This window comes from Zingiber officinale, chromosome 5B (genome assembly GCF_018446385.1).
Source record: "Zingiber officinale cultivar Zhangliang chromosome 5B, Zo_v1.1, whole genome shotgun sequence".
Classification (NCBI taxonomy): domain Eukaryota; kingdom Viridiplantae; phylum Streptophyta; class Magnoliopsida; order Zingiberales; family Zingiberaceae; genus Zingiber; species Zingiber officinale.
Genome location: NC_055995.1, coordinates 11,682,312 through 11,699,744, shown reverse-complemented (window position 1 = coordinate 11,699,744; position 17,433 = coordinate 11,682,312).

The following is a 17,433-nucleotide window of genomic DNA, read 5'->3' as shown; positions in this document are numbered from 1 at the left end:
TACAATTGTGGCCGGCCACTCAAAATGAAAGAGAATGAATTTTTTCATTTAAGGCATTCATTCTATCTTCTTCTTCCTTGAGCTCTTTCTTCTCTCCCTCTCATCCTACCTTGGCCGAACCCTACTAAGGTGCTAGCACACTTTAGTTTGGTTTTCTCCCTCTTTTGTTCGTGTGGATACGTGTAGAGGATTGTCTACTTTGACAATCTTGAGATCCGACACCTTGGACGAGTGGGATTCGCGAAGGGCGCGCATCAAGGGTAAAAACTCTTAACCATCTAGAACTCTAATGTAAATCTAGAGTTAGTAAACTCATACTCGAAGGTTTTTTTTCGAAATTTTTTATTCTTCGCACGGATCCAGTGACGGGGGTTTCGGGGTTTCCGCGACGCGAAAAAGCAGTTTTCGCGGCCCGAAAAGTCCAACAGTGGTATCAGAGCCACGTGCGAAGTCTTGTACGAGTTTATTTTGTATTTTTATGAAAATAGAAGTTCTGTAATATTCTGTGAATTTCCTATTTTTATAGTTTTTATGGGTATTTTTTTCGTAGAAGCGAAGTACAAGTGTTTCGACACTTATAGGCTTCGACTACCGAGAAGTTTTTTCCGAAACGGCAAGGTTTCGCCCCAAATCTTTTTGGGACAGCGGGCTAAGGCGCTGTAGGATCGCTAAGGAATACTCGCGATGGTTAGATCGCAGGTAGGGGCACTGCCCCTGGCCCCGCAAGGGGATTCGTTTCGCGATTGCGCCCGAAAACCTGCTAAACTGAACCGCCGGGAATTTTACTCATAAAAATTGTAAAAATTATAGTAAAAATTACAGAAAATTATAGAAAATACATAATTTAGAATTATGTATCATTTTGTGATAGTCATGTCCCAAAAAGACTCAATTTGATTGGAAATGTGTTGTAATTCATAATACGGCCTGCGTGCCGTCATGTGATGTGCGTGTTGTATATTTGATTCGCGACATGCGCGTCGTGCCTTTCTCTATTTTATATTCTTGTTGTAAATTAGTTTAGACTTGAATGTAACTCGAGTTTCAAAAATTGTAATGTACAAAATTGGAGCGGTGGAAGGTCCACTCGAGACGGAGTTACGAGGAGGGCGCGAGCAACACAAGGTGGTCAAAGGGAGGAGCTTGAGAAGCTGTTGACCTTAGGTTGACCATCCGATCTTCTCATTGCCTTGAGAAGATCGTAGTAGGGCCATGACTAATCACAAATAATTTAATTAATTGCTTGTGTGTATGTGATGCATAATTAGTAATTAATTAGTGCCTAACGATTAGATTAGATCTAAATCGTGTACAAGATGCAGCCTCTCGATTAGATTAGATCTCAATCGCGTCAATTCAAATGCCTACCGTGCCATGATACCTATCACTACCTCGATCACATGTGTTGTTGAATCTGCCAAAGCAGAGCAACACATATTATCTTGGTAGGGCACGGAGGGACAATCTTGGTTCCGCTTATCAACGCATGGGTGAGTACAACTTAATTAGATTGAGTAACTAGTTAACTCAATTGGATCGAGTTTAACTATAGACATTTTCCAATGGTTGGTAGATAGGTTAAAATCACATTTATATTAATTCTTGGCGTATTAGCCAAAGCTAACTCTAGTTTTAATATAAATGCGGATCTTGATCCTATAAACAAGAGTTGCATAGAGATGTAATTGGTAAATTGTTACCTACCGATCATACTAAGTCTTGGGTGATTTAGCCAAAGCTAACTCAAGGCGTAATATGATGTGGATCTTGTCCCATATGAATTATAGAATTCAGTGGGAGCATCATTTAGTTAAAGGCCTAATTAAATGATTTAAAAGAATATGATATTTATTTTTTGCATTTTTTCTGTTGTAGATAACCATGACGTCGAATACAAACTCTTTCTCCCTGCGTTCTGTCCTTGAGAAGGACAAGCTCAACGGAGCAAATTTCCTGGACTGGTACAGGAACTTGAGAATAGTTCTCACTCAGGAACGTAAATTGTACGTTCTGGAGCAGCCCATTCCGGAGGCTCCTCCTGCCACTGCCACGCGAGCTGACCGAGATGCTTACAAGAAGCATCAAGATGACGCATTAGATGTGTCCTGTCTGATGCTCACGACCATGAACTCTGAGCTTCAGAAGCAACATGAGTTGATGGGCGCTTACGATATGGTTGAACATCTTCGTCAACTGTATCAAGGATAAGCGAGGCACGAGAGATTCGAGATCTCTAGGGCACTATTTCAGTGCAAGATGTCAGATGGGGCTCCCGTATGCCCATATGTACTCAAAATGATTGGGTACATAGAAAACCTACAGAGGTTGGGATTCCTGCTTGGCTAAGAGCTGGCCACTGACCTGATCTTGCAATCCTTGCCGGATAGCTATAGTCAATTCGTTCTAAACTACAACATGAATGAAATTGACAAGCCACTGCCCGAGCTGCTTAGCATGTTAATAACTGCTGAGCTGAACCTTAAGAAGGTTAAGCCCCACTCTGTTCTGATGGTTCAGAAACACAAGGGCAAGGGCAAGCCCAAAGGCAAAGGAAAGTCCCAAGCCAAGGGCAAAGGCAAGGCACTGAAGCCTAAAGGAGGGGTCGCCAAGGATGCTACCTGCTTCCACTGCGGTCAGACCGGGCACTAGAAGAGGAACTGCAAGGTGTACCTGGAAGATCTTAAGAAGAAGCGAAGTGAGACTTCCACTTCAGGTATATATGTTATAGAAGTCAATACTGTTGGAACCCCAAGGTTGTTTTGGTGTGATCAACAAGTTAAGTTAGGTCCTGCGTTGTTTCTAACCTTGTGTCTGAGTGTGCAAGAGCTTAGGAGCACAGGTACTCGAGCGGAAGACGCAGCTAGCGAGAAGGACGGCACGCTGTGCGTCCGAGGGACGAGGTGCTGCGGAAGAGTACACCGGCGGACGAGAAGGAAATGCGCGCGGTGGTTCCGAGGTACGAAAGCCGGAGCGGAAGATTGCTCGGGGAGCAAGAGACGCAGCTAGCGCGAAGGTCGGCACGGGGTGCGACCGAGGGACGAAGTCTGCGGATGAGTACCCTGGTGGACGAGAAGGAACACGCGGCAATTCCGAGGGGCGAGAAGCCGGAGGGAAGCACGCTCGAGAAGACCGGAAGATGGGTTCGGGTGAGCCCTATTCCGGATGGCAGAGATCACCCAAGTAAGCGGATCTGGAGCGGAAGACCCGGACCGAGGCGGGACTGAAACGGAGCAGAGGTCCCGGACACAAAAGTCAACCAGAGTTGACTTTTGCTCCGGGGCGCCCGGAACTGTCCGGGGCACTCGGAGCAGCCCGGGGCGCCCGGAACAGCCCGAGGCGCCCGGAACCTGAAGTTTGACTAGAACGCGTCTTTCACGTTCTGGACGTTGGGGGATAAAGTTTTATCCCCCCAGGGCGCCCGGAACCCTTCCAGGCGCCCCGACCAAGGCTATAAATATAGCCTTGGTCCAGAAGCTTTTCAACAATCACGATCATTCTATTTCCAAACACTTGTATGCTTTAGTTGTAGTTAAGCTTCTGTTTTCTGTGCCTAAACGCTGTAAGAGGCTTCTCCGCCTGAAGGGGTTTTTGAGCTTAATCTTCCTTGGATTAACAACCACATCGGTTGTAACCAAGTAAACATCTGGTGCCTCGTCTTTTCTTTTATGCTTCTATTTATCTGCTTAATTCATTTTACAAGTGTTAGCTTAATCGTTCGAGGAAGGGTTGTCTGTTTTTAATTGACAGGTTATTTACCAACCCTTCTAGCCGGCCCAACGGTCCTACAAGTGGTATCGAGCAATCGTTGCAAATTACAAAATCAATGGCCTGAGCTAGCGACTACCCACCGACATTCGAGGGGAGCTTTCTTCATGGAAGCAACAAATGAAGGTATTTCTTAACTCTGATATTGGTATTTCTCTAATAATGAAAACAGGTTATGAAGCACCGAAAGACACGAACGGAGAGAAAATCGGCATACGCCTCTGGAACGAGAAGCAACGTGAAGAGTCCATGGCAAATGCTCGGGCAGAGTTTCACATTCTAAGCGCAATACCAACTAAAGATTTCGACAGAGTCGGAGAGTACAAAAGCGCGAAAGAACTTTGGTAAAAGTTCTTAATGCTCTACGAAGAACCGGTTGAAGTCGTCTCCTCAATAGACATCGAGCCGTCATCAGAAGAATCTGAGACGGAAGAAATTACCAAGACAGCCCCAACAACCGAAGTACATCCCGAGATCGATGAAGGGGGAGAATCTTCGGAAGAAATTAATTTAACAAGGGGAGAACCAACGGTCGACAAGGTAAGTAAGGTATGGCCTCTACCCTCTGAACAACTGGTTCAATTAATCAAATTACCTGAAGATTTTTGCGAACCAAAATTTGAATTATCGAAAGAACTTTTCGGATTAGAAAATCTTCGGTCGAATAATTGTTGCAAATTACAAAATATTTTTACGAAAGAATTATGCAACTTAGAAATATTATCGAAAACTTTTTCCAGATCTAAAAATTTTTCCGAAGTACAAATTATCTCGTTGAAAGAGTTTTTCGAATCGCAAAATGATTTGACAAAAGAATCTTGCAAATTACGAAACATTTTTTTAAACAAAGTTTGCAAATTAGAGATATTATCTAAAGAGTTTTTCAGAGTAGTAAACCTATTATCCACAGATTGTTGCAAATTTATGTTGTCAAAATACTTGTGCAAATTACAAAATATTTTATCGAACGAAGTTTGCAAATCAGAAGTATTGTCGAAAAACTTTATCAACTTTATATTATCGAAATATCTTTGCAAATTAGGAATTCAAAATGACATGTTACAATTTGCACAAATTTCTACATGCTCAAAATTTCTTGCTTCAAAGTTAAGAAATTATGATAAATTAAAATGAAAATTTAAAATTTTCTGATAAAAGCATTAGAATATATAAATAAATAAATGCATAGAAAATTTCTTTTAATGTTATCAATTCTCTTAAAATTTTCTTGCATAAATTTTTCGGCTTAGAAAGTGTTTAATTATTGATGACGAATACTTGAATTTTTTTTTTAAAAAAAAAAATATTTCTTTACTTAGAAATTTGTCTTGACTTAGAAATATTTCCCTGAAAATTATTGAAATATATTTTCAAATTTTTTTAATGTCAACCCTTAGATTTTAGTTGTTCCCCATTTTTATTGTGATCAAAGGGGGAGAAGGAAAGTATAAGTCTAGGGGGAGGTAGAAAATTGAAAATTAAAATTTGGAATGTTTGAAATTTAATTTCTTCTATCATGTTGCATGTTATTGCAATAAACTGTTTAATTTCATATCTATTGTTGACCCTAGCTTAACTTGGGTTGATCACACCAAAAAGGGGGAGATTGTTGGAACCCCAAGGTTGTTTTGGTGTGATCAACAAGTTAAGTTAGGTCCTGCGTTGTTTCTAACCTTGTGTCTAAGTGTGCAGGAGCTTAGGAGCACAGGTACTCGAGCGGAAGACGCAGCTAGCGAGAAGGACGGCACGCTGTGCGTCCGAGGGACGAGGTGCTGCGGAAGAGTACACCGGCGGACGAGAAGGAAGTGCGCGCGGTGGTTCCGAGGTACGAAAGCCGGAGCGGAAGATTGCTCGGGGAGCAAGAGACGCAGCTAGCGCGAAGGTCGGCACGGGGTGCGACCGAGGGACGAAGTCTGCGGATGAGTACCCTGGTGGACGAGAAGGAACACGCGGCAATTCCGAGGGACGAGAAGCCGGAGGGAAGCACGCTCGAGAAGACCGGAAGATGGGTTCGGGTGAGCCCTATTCCGGATGGCAGAGATCACCCAAGTAAGTGGATCTGGAGCGGAAGACCCGGACCGAGGCGGGACTGAAACGGAGCAGAGGTCCCGGACGCAAAAGTCAACCAGAGTTGACTTTTGCTCCGGGGCACCCAGAGCAGCCTGGGGCGCCCGGAACAGCCCGAGGCGCCCGGAACCTGAAGTTTGACTAGAACGCGTCTTTCACGTTCTGGACGTTGGGGGATAAAGTTTTATTCCTCCCAGGGCGCCCGGAACCCTTCCAGGCGCCCCGACCAAGGCTATAAATATAGCCTTGGTCCAGAAGCTTTTCAACAATCACGATCATTCTATTTCCAAACACTTGTATGCTTTAGTTGTAGTTAAGCTTCTGTTTTCTGTGCCTAAACGCTGTAAAAGGCTTCCCCGCCTGAAGGAGTTTTTGAGCTTAATCTTCCTTGGATTAACAACCACATCGGTTGTAACCAAGTAAACATCTGGTGCATCGTCTTTTCTTTTATGCTTCTATTTATCTGCTTAATTCATTTTACAAGTGTTAGTTTAATCGTTCGAGGAAGGGTTGTCTGTTTTTAATTGACAGGTTATTTACCAACCCTTCTAGCCGGCCCAACGGTCCTACAAATACCTGATGTGCTTCTCACATTTATACTAATGTGCAGGCGTTGAGAAATAGCAAGGCATTGGCAAAGGGCGAGGTGGACCTACGCGTAGGCAATGGAGCACGGGTTGCTGCTGTTGCTGTAGGGTCTTATTTTCTATCTCTTCCCTTTGGGCTTGTAATAGAGTTGGATGATTGTTGTTATGTGCCTGCTTTAACTAAGAACATAATTTCAGTTTCTTATTTGGACAAGAAAGGTTACTCTTTTATAATTAAGGACAAATGTTGTTATGTTTATTTAAAAGATATGTTCTATTGTAGTGCACCTCTGATGAGCGGACTCTACATTCTAGACCTTGAAAGCCCTATCTATAACATAAATACCAAGAGTTTCAAGTCAAATGACTTGAATCAAACCTATCTCTGGCACTGTCGCTTAGGTCATATAAATGACAAGCGCTTATCCCAACTCCATAAGGATGGTCTGCTGGACTCATTTGATTTTGAATCTTATGAGACATGCGAGTCATGCCTACTAGGCAAGATGACCAAGACTCCCTTTAGTGGTCACAGCGAAAAAGCGACTAAATTGTTGGAACTTATACATAGTGATGTATGTGGCCTTTTCAATATCGCTGCTAGAGGCGGTTATAGGTACTTCATCACATTTACTGATGACTTTAGTAGATATGGTTATGTGTACTTGATGACACATAAGTCTGAATCCTTTGAAAAGTTCAAAGAATTCAAGAATGAAGTACAGAACCATCTTGGCAAGAGTATTAAGATACTTCGATCAGATCAAGGTGGTGAATACCTTAGCCATGAGTTTCGTGACTATCTAGCTGAGTGTGAGATCCTATCCCAACTCACTCCTCCTGGAACACCACAGTGGAATGGTGTATCCGAAAGGAGGAATCGTACCATATTAGATATGGTACGGTCTATGATGAGTCACACATATCTTCCTACATTTCTTTGGGGCTATGCTCTAGATAGACCCGACCCCGGGCCGGGTCTGGCCCGGACCCGGCCCGGGCCCGTAACCGGAACCGTCCCGGCAAGTTGCCGGCCGGTTCCGGTTCATTGATGTAAAACCGCGAACCGCCGGTTAACCGGTGGGTTGAACCGCGGTTCAGCCGTAAATTTTTTTTTTAAACGGCTTGAACCGCGGTTAACCGGCGGTTCATAGCCGTTGGAACTGCCGGTTAACCGACGGTTCGTAGCCGTTGGGAGGGTTTTTATCATTTGACCGTTTTTGATCAATGGCTATGATTTAGTGTCCGTTACTATCAAAACTCTATAAATAGAGAGCTTATTTCATCATTTTCACACACATCTTCTCTACTCTTAATCTCATTTTCGTATTCTCTAATCTCTACACGCTTTCGTTTTCAATTACAATGGAAGGAGGCCGCGGAGGTGCATCATCTCGAGCTCGGAAGGGAAAGCAAATAATGAATCCGGGAGGAGGACCCCAACATTCAATCCACCGATGATGAGATCGAGCATCTTCCGAATCCGACACCCGACACACAAGGAAGTACCGATGCAATTACTTCTAAGGTTCGGAACTTCCTCCTCTAAAATCTTCTATTTTTACTAAACATTTTGAGAAGGTCACTCTTCCGTCGGAGAAATGCGTGCAAAATGTAAGCACTGCAATGCTTCCTACAAATTCCAACGGCGGCTATGGGTCGTTGAAACGACATGTAGAAAGCAAGCACCCGACGGAATATGGACTCGACTTCTCAAACACAATTATCAAGATTTTCTTCAACTAGCGGTAGTACCGATTCGGTTTATTTTATATTCGGATAATAAATTAAGAGAATCATTAGCTAAATTTGTTTCATAGAACATCTTTCTTTAGTTTTGGATCTAAATGCACATTTGAAGATTTTGTAAAGAATCTCTTAATCCATGTGCTAAACGTGTTCCTAGGACTACACTTACTCGTACAATTAAAAATTAGTAAAACAAGGAAAAAAGAATTTAATTGATGAATTTAGTAAATTAGATAATAAAGTTTCTTTATGTTCCGATATTTGGAGTGATCATTGGCAAACACATTCGTATATGGGTGTGACTTGCCATTGGATCGATAACTCTTGGAATCTCCAAAAAAGATTATTAGCTTATAGAGTTTTTGATGAATCACATAATGCTCATAATATCGCACAATTATTATGTTTAATTTTAGAAGAATATGGTTTAACTCATAAAATATTTTCAATATCATTAGATAATGCTAGTTCTAATACCGCTTGTATAGATGATCTAAAATTTGTTTGTCAACCTATTATTGGGTTTATTTTTTCATATTCGTTGTGTATGCCATGTTTTAAATTTATGTGTTCAAGATGGTTTAAAAATTTTAGAAAGTTATATTAAACCAATTAGAATTGCAATTTCTTATTTATGGTCTCATCCATCTATAATGAAGCAATGGGTAGGTTTTGTAAAATTAATGGAATGAGACCTAAAAATTCCACGTGATGTACCAACACGTTGGAATTCAACATACCAATTATTACAAGATTCATTTCAATATAAAGAATTATTATGTTCATTTTTGCACAAAACACTAATGCTAATATATATTTATTTTCACAACAATGGAATATTTGTAGTAGTATTTGTGAAATTTTAAAAGTATTTAATGATGCAACCGAACAACTTTCTGGTGTTTATTATCCCACTGCTCGTTTAGTTTTAGAAAATTTTTCTAATATAGTATTAGTTTTAAATGAACATATTAATAATGAATCTTTATCTCCTTGCATCTTAGCTATGAAAACTAAATGGGAAAATATTTTTATTTAATTCCTGAAATTTATTTAATTGCATTTGCTTTAGATCCTAGATTTAAATTAGAAGTTTTACAAGAAATGTTAACTTTATATTATGATGCTTTAATTCCAATTAAAGATTCTTCTTCCCCTGATCCAGCTAATATTATATATAATGTTAGAATTTATTTATATGATATTTATAATCAATATTATGCAAAATATGGAACACAAATTAATATTTAAATTCAACAAACTACTAGTAGTAATTTAAAACTTACAAAAGCACAACTCTTATTAAAAGAACGGACAAAACGTCCACGGGGATCCTCAAGTTCCGCACAGGAACTTGAGAATTATTTTACGACTTCTTTTGATTTTAATGAAGCAGATAGCGAAAACTTCGATATCTTAAAGTGGTGGTCACAGAAGCAAGCTTTCCTCTTCTCCGTGATCGCAAAAGAAATTTTAGCTTGTCCAGTGTCAACAATTGTTGTGGAGCAGACGTTCAGTCTTGCGGCAACATATTAGATGAACGACGATCAACTTTGTCTCGACTCATTGGAAGCCCAAGCATTACGGACGATTGGACCAGAGCGGAGAAAAGAATCCAAGGAATGCAACTTTCGGATGATGAAGTTGAAGATTTTGATAACAAATACGATAGGAACAAGAAATGGAAGTGAATGAAAATGTAAAAGGATAAAAATGTAAAAGAACTACGTGGGCTTTGATTCCCCTAAAGGGATACGTAGGCAACTTAAATAAGTGCAAGCCCTTTTTTTAATAAATTTTAATTTCTAATTTTTAATGTTTAATGTTTAATTTTTAATTTTTAATTTTTATTAACATATTAATCTTGAACCGTGACGAACCGTGACGAACCGTGAACCGGCGGTTCTGAACCGTGAACCGTAACCGTCTTGGGCGGTTAAGGTTAAGGGTCGACCTGCCTGGAACCGTCGAACCGGCGGTTCCGAACCGTCGAACCGTCGGTTCCGAACCGTGGTCAGGTCTAGCTCTAGACACGGCAGCTTTTATACTCAACCGAGTTCCATCCAAGGTCGTGATAAAGACACCATATAGGATATGGACTGGGAGAGATGCCCAGATGTCTTTTATGAGGATTTGGGGTTGTGAGGCTTACGTTAGACGTCAAGTCTCAGACAAACTGGGACCCAAATCCGACAAGTGCTACTTTATTGGATATCCCAAGGAAACTAAGGGATATTACTTCTACATTCCCAGTCAGCACAAGATAGTTGTGACAAAGACTGGGGTCTTTCTAGAAAGGAACTTTGTTTCTAGAAAGACTAGTGGGAGTATGTTCGATCTTGAAGAAGTTCAAGATGCGGACCATACACTGAAGCCTCGATTGAAGTTGAACTGGAACCACAAAGTGTTGTGGATGATGTTGTTCCACAAGGAGTTGAGGAACAACAACCAGTTCAAGTAGACATACCTCTTCGCAGGTCTGATAGGGTACTTCGTCAGCTTGAGAGATATTCATTTCTCTTGTCTGACCATGATGACGTTGTGCTCATAGAGGATGAGCCTACCACCTATCAGGAAGCTGTGATGAGACCAAATTCTGAGAAATAGCTAGAGGCCATGAGATCCGAAATGAAATATATGTACACCAACCAAGTATGGACTTTGGTTGATCCACCTGAAGGGGTAAAACCCATAGGGTGTAAGTGGGTCTTTAAGAGAAAGACTGACATGGATGGACTTATCTATAAGGGTCGCTTGGTAGCTAAAGGTTTCAAGCAGATTCATGGTATTGACTATGATGAAACCTTTTCTCCAGTAGCGATGTTTAAGTCCATTCGGATCATGCTTGCTATTGCAGCATACCATGACTATGAGATACGACAGATGGATGTCAAAACCGCGTTTCTGAATGGAAACCTGCTCGAGGATGTGTACATGACACAACCTAAGGGTTTTGTAGATCCACAACATACTGGCAGAGTATGCAAGCTGCATAGGTCCATTTATGAACTAAAGCAAGCTTCTCGGAGCTGGAATCTTCGATTCGATGATGCAATCAAACAGTTTGGTTTCATCAAGAATGAAGATGAGCCTTGTGTCTACAAGAAGGTTGTAGGGGACATAGTTGTCTTCCTCATATTGTATGTGGATGACATACTGCTCATTGGGAAAGACATCCCTTTACTACAGTCTGTCAAGACTTGGCTAGGGACATGTTTCTCAATGAAGGACTTAGGTGAGGCATCCCTCATTCTAGGGATACAGATCTATAGAGATAGATCTAAGAGATTGCTTGGCCTAAGTCAGAGTACATATATTGACAAGGTACTCCTACGGTTTGCCATGTAGAACTCCAAAAAGGGATTTCTACCGATGTCACATGGCGTGAGTCTTTCGAAGACTCAAGGTCCCTCTTCTAGAGAGGAGAGAGACCGCATGGATCAGATCCCTTATGCCTCAGCCATATGATCTATCATGTACGTCATGCTATGTACTCATCCTGATGTCTCGTATGCTTTGAGCATGACCAGCAGATACCAGTCTGATCCAGGTGAAAGTCACTGGATAGCGATCAAGAATATTCTTAAGTACTTAAGAAGGACTAAAGAATATTTCTTGATATATGGAGGCAATGATGAGCTAGATGTAAAGGGTTATAGTGATGCCAGCTTCCAGACCGACCAGGATGATTATCGATCGCAGTCGGGGTTCGTGTTTTACATAAATGGTGGTGCTGTGAGCTGGAAGGGTTCGAAGCAGGACACAGTTGCTGATTCTACAACAGAGGCCGAGTATATCGCTGCATTAGAGGTAGCAAAGGAGGCAATTTGGATCCGCAAGTTCATCACTGAACTTGGGGTGGTTCCTAGCATCGCTGACCCCATTGAGCTCTATTGTGACAACAATGGAGCTATAGCACAGGCGAAGGAACCTCGCTCACACCAGCGGACCAAACACATACTACGGCGCTTCCATCTCATTCGAGAGATTATCGTGAGAGGAGATGTGAAGATTTACAGAGTACCCACAGAGGCTAACATCGCAGATCCCTTGACCAAGGCTTTGGCATAGAGAAAGCATGATGGTCACACTAGGTCATTAGGGCTTAGAGCCTACACTGATTGGCACTAATGCTAGTGGGAGATTGTTAGTTAGAACCCTAGAGCCAATCATTTGATGATTTATGGACTTGTTGTATCATATTCTTATATAAATAAAGGTATTTATTTTGGTTATTATACTTACTTGTATTGGTGCCAAATAAACTAAGTATAATAGCGTTCTTGAGTAGAAGGTTCTTACCTATATCAATCGATTAGATCGATAGTGAGATAATATAGGGAACACTACTCTTAATCATTCCTAGTCGAGTATTAACATTCAGGGACAATGTTAATGCAATAAGACTAGCATGTAGGTTAACTCGATGACTTGATCTCACAAGTCATGGATATAGAGATATCAAGTTGACACATGGGTATGCATTGGAGAATGTATACTGAATGACCCGCCATGAGAAAGTATCATGGATCGTTATATGAGTGTCATATACTTTCTCATGTGGCTATTAGTATGACTACTAGTCCTTAGACCTGAAGTCACCATGGATCCCTACATAAGGAGTTATGTACTTTGGTTTCGTCAAACGTCACCCGTAACTGGGTGGACTATAAAGGCGATTACTGGGTATGTAACAAATTATACGGAGGGATGTGAGTGATGTAGATGAGATATATCCCTCCTATATGATGCGAGTGACATCGATATTCTTGATAGAGTGAGACCACGAAGTGCATGGCCATGCCTAAATGAGTCAATATGAGATATTGAGCTCATTTGATTTAGTGAGTCTACTTGGAGTTCAAGATTTAGATTGGTCAGAGGATGACACGGTATATGCCTCACATTGATCAATCTAGATGTCTAGGATAGAAAGACACTTGTCATATATTGTGAGGAGTCACAATTAGTAGTCACAAGGTGATGTTGGATCTCAACATTCTTATAAATTGGGTAGTAATGATGTGTTGTTAGATACCGCTCATTAGTTATGCTCCTAAATGGGTTTAGGGGCATTACCAACATTACAAGAACCTATAGGGTCACACACTAAGGACAATTAGATGGAGATTAGGTTCATATGATGAACCAAGAGGATTAGGTTCATGTATTGAACTAAATTGGATTAAGAGTAATCCAAGTTAGGCTAATTGAGTTGGACTCAAGTTGATTCATGTGTTCAATGAGTCTAATTTAGATTATGACTCATTGAATCAATTTAATTAAATGAATTAGATTCATTATATTAAGTTGGTTTGAACAAATGGTTAGATTAGATCAACTATGAGAGAGATTTGGTCAAGTTTGACTTGACTTGAGAAGGAAGATGAAAGGTCAAGTTTGACTTGATCATTTGCCACCTCGTTTGTGAGTTGGCAATAGGAGGACTAATGATGATGTGTCACATCATCAAAGCTAGCACATGTGTGTGCCACATCATGGAGGTTACAAACCCCTTTCCATTTAATGTGGTCGGCCACATTAATTGTAAGGGAGTTACAATTGTGGTCGACCACTCAAAATGAAAGAGAATGAATTTTTTCATTCAAGGCATTCATTATATCTTCTTCCTCCTTGAGCTCTTTCTTCTCTCCCTCTCATCCTACCTTGGCCGAACCCTACTAAGGTGCTAGCACACTTTAGTTTGGTTTTCTCCCTCTTTTGTTCGTGTGGATACGTGTAGAGGATTGTCTACTTTGACAATCTTGAGATCCGGCACCTTGGACGAGCGGGATTCGCGAAGGGCGCGCATCAAGGGTAAAAACTCTTAACCATATAGAACTCTAATGTAAATCTAGAGTTAGTAAACTCGTACTCGAAGGTTTTTTCGAAATTTTTTATTCTTCGCACGAATCCGGTGACGGGGGTTTCGGGGTTTCCGCGACACGAAAAGCGATTTTCACGGCCCGAAAAGTCCAACACTAGGCTTGTGCAGAGTCCCTGATAATAAACCAATCCTTCCATGCCTCTCATTACCATAGCAAGGTGCTGCGAGACATGGTAGCAAAATTGAAGCTGCAGTTAAATGACCCTGCGCAGGCTAGTTATGCCCTGAGAGCTGAAATAAAGGACCTGACCAGAAGGAATACCCATCTGGAAGTATCCCAGGCGCAGGCTAACCACAAGCTCAAAGCCTTCAAGAAGAAAAAAGCCAGATCGACATTATACACCAGCAGCGCTCCTAGCAACAAGCTTTGGTACATCAGTGAGCCATTGATCAATTAACCCAGAAACTGCATTCCGCTAAAACCCTTACACAAGAGCAGGACAAGAGATTAAAATCACAGGCGGGCCAATTAGCGTCTCAAGAGGCAGAACTTCTGGTCGTCCGGACTGAACTGGCTCATGCCCGAGCTACTGCAGAAGGAGTATCTACAGCCCTGACTGTTTATAAGGAAGGGGCGAATGATCGCTGCAAACAGAGCCGCAACTTGTACCTGCGTTCTCCAGAGTTTTGTGCACAAGCAGGACAACATTTCTCCACATCTGTTATCTATGGTGCGGCTAGGGCTCTGTGACAATTTTACGAACAGGGCTACTTAAAATCAGCTCCTCCTGTTGAGTTTTTAGATCATGACCGGATCCTTAAAGAGATTCCGGATGATATCTTTGCTCCTTTCAAATGATCATCACTGTTTGCCTGTACATAATGTGACTTAACGATTTCCTAAGAAATACTTTATTACTTTTCTGCCTACACATCCACTTGCACTTTGAGGTTTACTTTGCTAAAATTTCTTAGTCTGCCAAAAGAAATATTAGAATATACAATTTCCGCTCTAACATATCTTCTTACTGCACTCTGGTCTACTTTTAGCCCCGGTCTGTCAAACACGTGACCGCCCGACCTCTTCTTCTTTATATGATTCTTTAAACTCGGTAAGGTCGCAGGTAGTTGGGACTCCAAGGCCGATCTAACTTCTTGCCCTGGTTATCCTGTAAATAATAAGCTTCGGATGATAATTTCTTGATGACTTTGTAGGGTTCATCCCACTGTGGTGCTAACTTGGCCACGTCACCCACGGGTTTAACTTGCTTCTAGACCAGATCTCCTTCCCCAAAGAATTAAGGAATTACTTTTCTGTTATAATTTTGCCTCATTCTTTGTCGGTAGGCCTCCAGTCGGGATGCTGCCCTATCGCGGGTTTCACTAATGAGATCCAGCTCAGCCAGCCGCCGCTCTGCATTTCCTTCATCGTATAATGTCCTCCTGATTGACGACACTCCAATCTCTATGGGTACTACTGCTTGGTTCCCATAAACTAGATAGAATGGTGTCAGACCTGTACTTTCTCGGGGCGTTGTACGATAAGCCCATAGGATGCTTGACAACTTTTCCATCCAGTTACCTCCCACATGGTTCAGTTTAACCTTCAGATCTCATACTATTTCTCGATTGACCACCTCGGTCTGGCCGTTACTTTGCGAGTATGCCACTAAAGTGAAGGCTTGATTTATGCTAAATCCCTTGCACCAGGCCTGAATTTTTTGCCCTTGAAATTGCCTCCCATTGTATGACACCAATTTGTGCGGAATGTCGAACCTGCAATGAATATTCTTCCATAGAAACTGAATGACCGCATCTTCTGTGATCCTGGCCAGGGCCTCTGCTTCAACCCACTTAGAGAAATAATCCACCGCTACCTATAAGAAGCATTTTTGACCCGGGGCCATTGGAAATGGTCTCATAATATCCATGCCCCATTGATCAAAAGGACACGAGACTATTGATGTTCTTAGCAAAGCCGTCGGTCGATGTATTAAATTTTGATGTTTTTGGCAGGACAGGTAGGTATTTACCAGCTTATAAGTATCCCTCTGTAAAGTAGGTCAGAAATACCCCGCCAGGAGTATCTTGCGAGATAATGTCCGACCGCCTACATGACTGCCATAGCATCCCAGATATATTTCTCGTAAGGCTTGGTCCGCCTTCTCCATACCCAGGCATTTGAGTAAGGGTCTAGAGAAGGACCTTTTGTATAGTTGATCCCCGATCATGACATAAGCATGGGCTTGTTTCCTGACCAGCCGTGATTCCTCTGGGTCAACCGGTAAGGTACCCTGCCTAAGATAGCTGATCATGGGCGCCCGCCAATCAATAGTTGCTTCCCTATTGTTTTGCAAATCTATCTAAGCTATAAGGAAAGTTTGCGTCGTTGATCGGTCCAACACCCAAGTAGTTAAGGAACTGGCCATCTTTGCTAGCTCATCTGCTTTCTCGTTCTCTGCCCTGGGGATCTTAGTTACTGTAACTTCTGTAAATTCTTCCTTCATCTTCTCGTATGCTTCCCGATATACTTGTAATTTATCACAATTTATCACAAAGTTACCGACCACTTGCTAAGTTACTAGCTGGGAATCTAAGTAAATGATTACTCGGGGCAACCCCCATGTGCCAAGCTGCCTGCAGTCCTGCCAACAAAGCCTCATATTCTGCCTCATTGTTAGTGGCTCAAAAATTCAACCAGACAGCCAACTGAAGTATATCCCCTTGGGGAGATATCAACAAGACCCCGACCCCGCTTCCTTGATGAGTTGCCGACCCATCCACATAGACCTTCCAGGTTTCTTCAGAGTTGGTCTGATGAATTTTTGTTAAGAAATCTGCCAAGGCCTGCGCCTTGATGGCTGTGCGCGGCTGGTATTGTATGTCATATTCTCCTAACTCTATCGCCCATTTGATAAGCCGACCTGCAACTTCTACATTAGTTAAGGCTCTTCCCATGGTGCTATTGGTCAGAACTATAATAGGATGTACCAGGAAGTAAGGTCTTAACCGCTGAGCCATAAAAACTAATCCATAAACCAACTTCTCGAGGGTCGTGTATCAATACTCAGTTCCTTTTAATAGATGACTGAAGAAATACACTGGCCGTTGTATATTATCATGTTCCTTAACAAGCACAACCCCTACGGCCTCAGAGGTGGCGGATAAGTATACCCATAATGGTTCTCCAACAACCGGCTTGAATAAAGATGGAAGAGCCTCCAAGTACTTCTTCAGCTCCTCAAAAGCTCGGGTACATTCTTCATCCCATTGGAACTTGGAGGCATTCCTGAGCACTTTGAAAAAAGGAGCAGCCCGGTCTGCAGATCTGGAAATGAATCTTGACAGGGCTGTTATTCTGCCGACCAGCTTCTGCGTTTCCTTCAAATTCTGGGGAACTTGCATATCACGTAGTGCCCGAACTTTTTCTGGATTAGT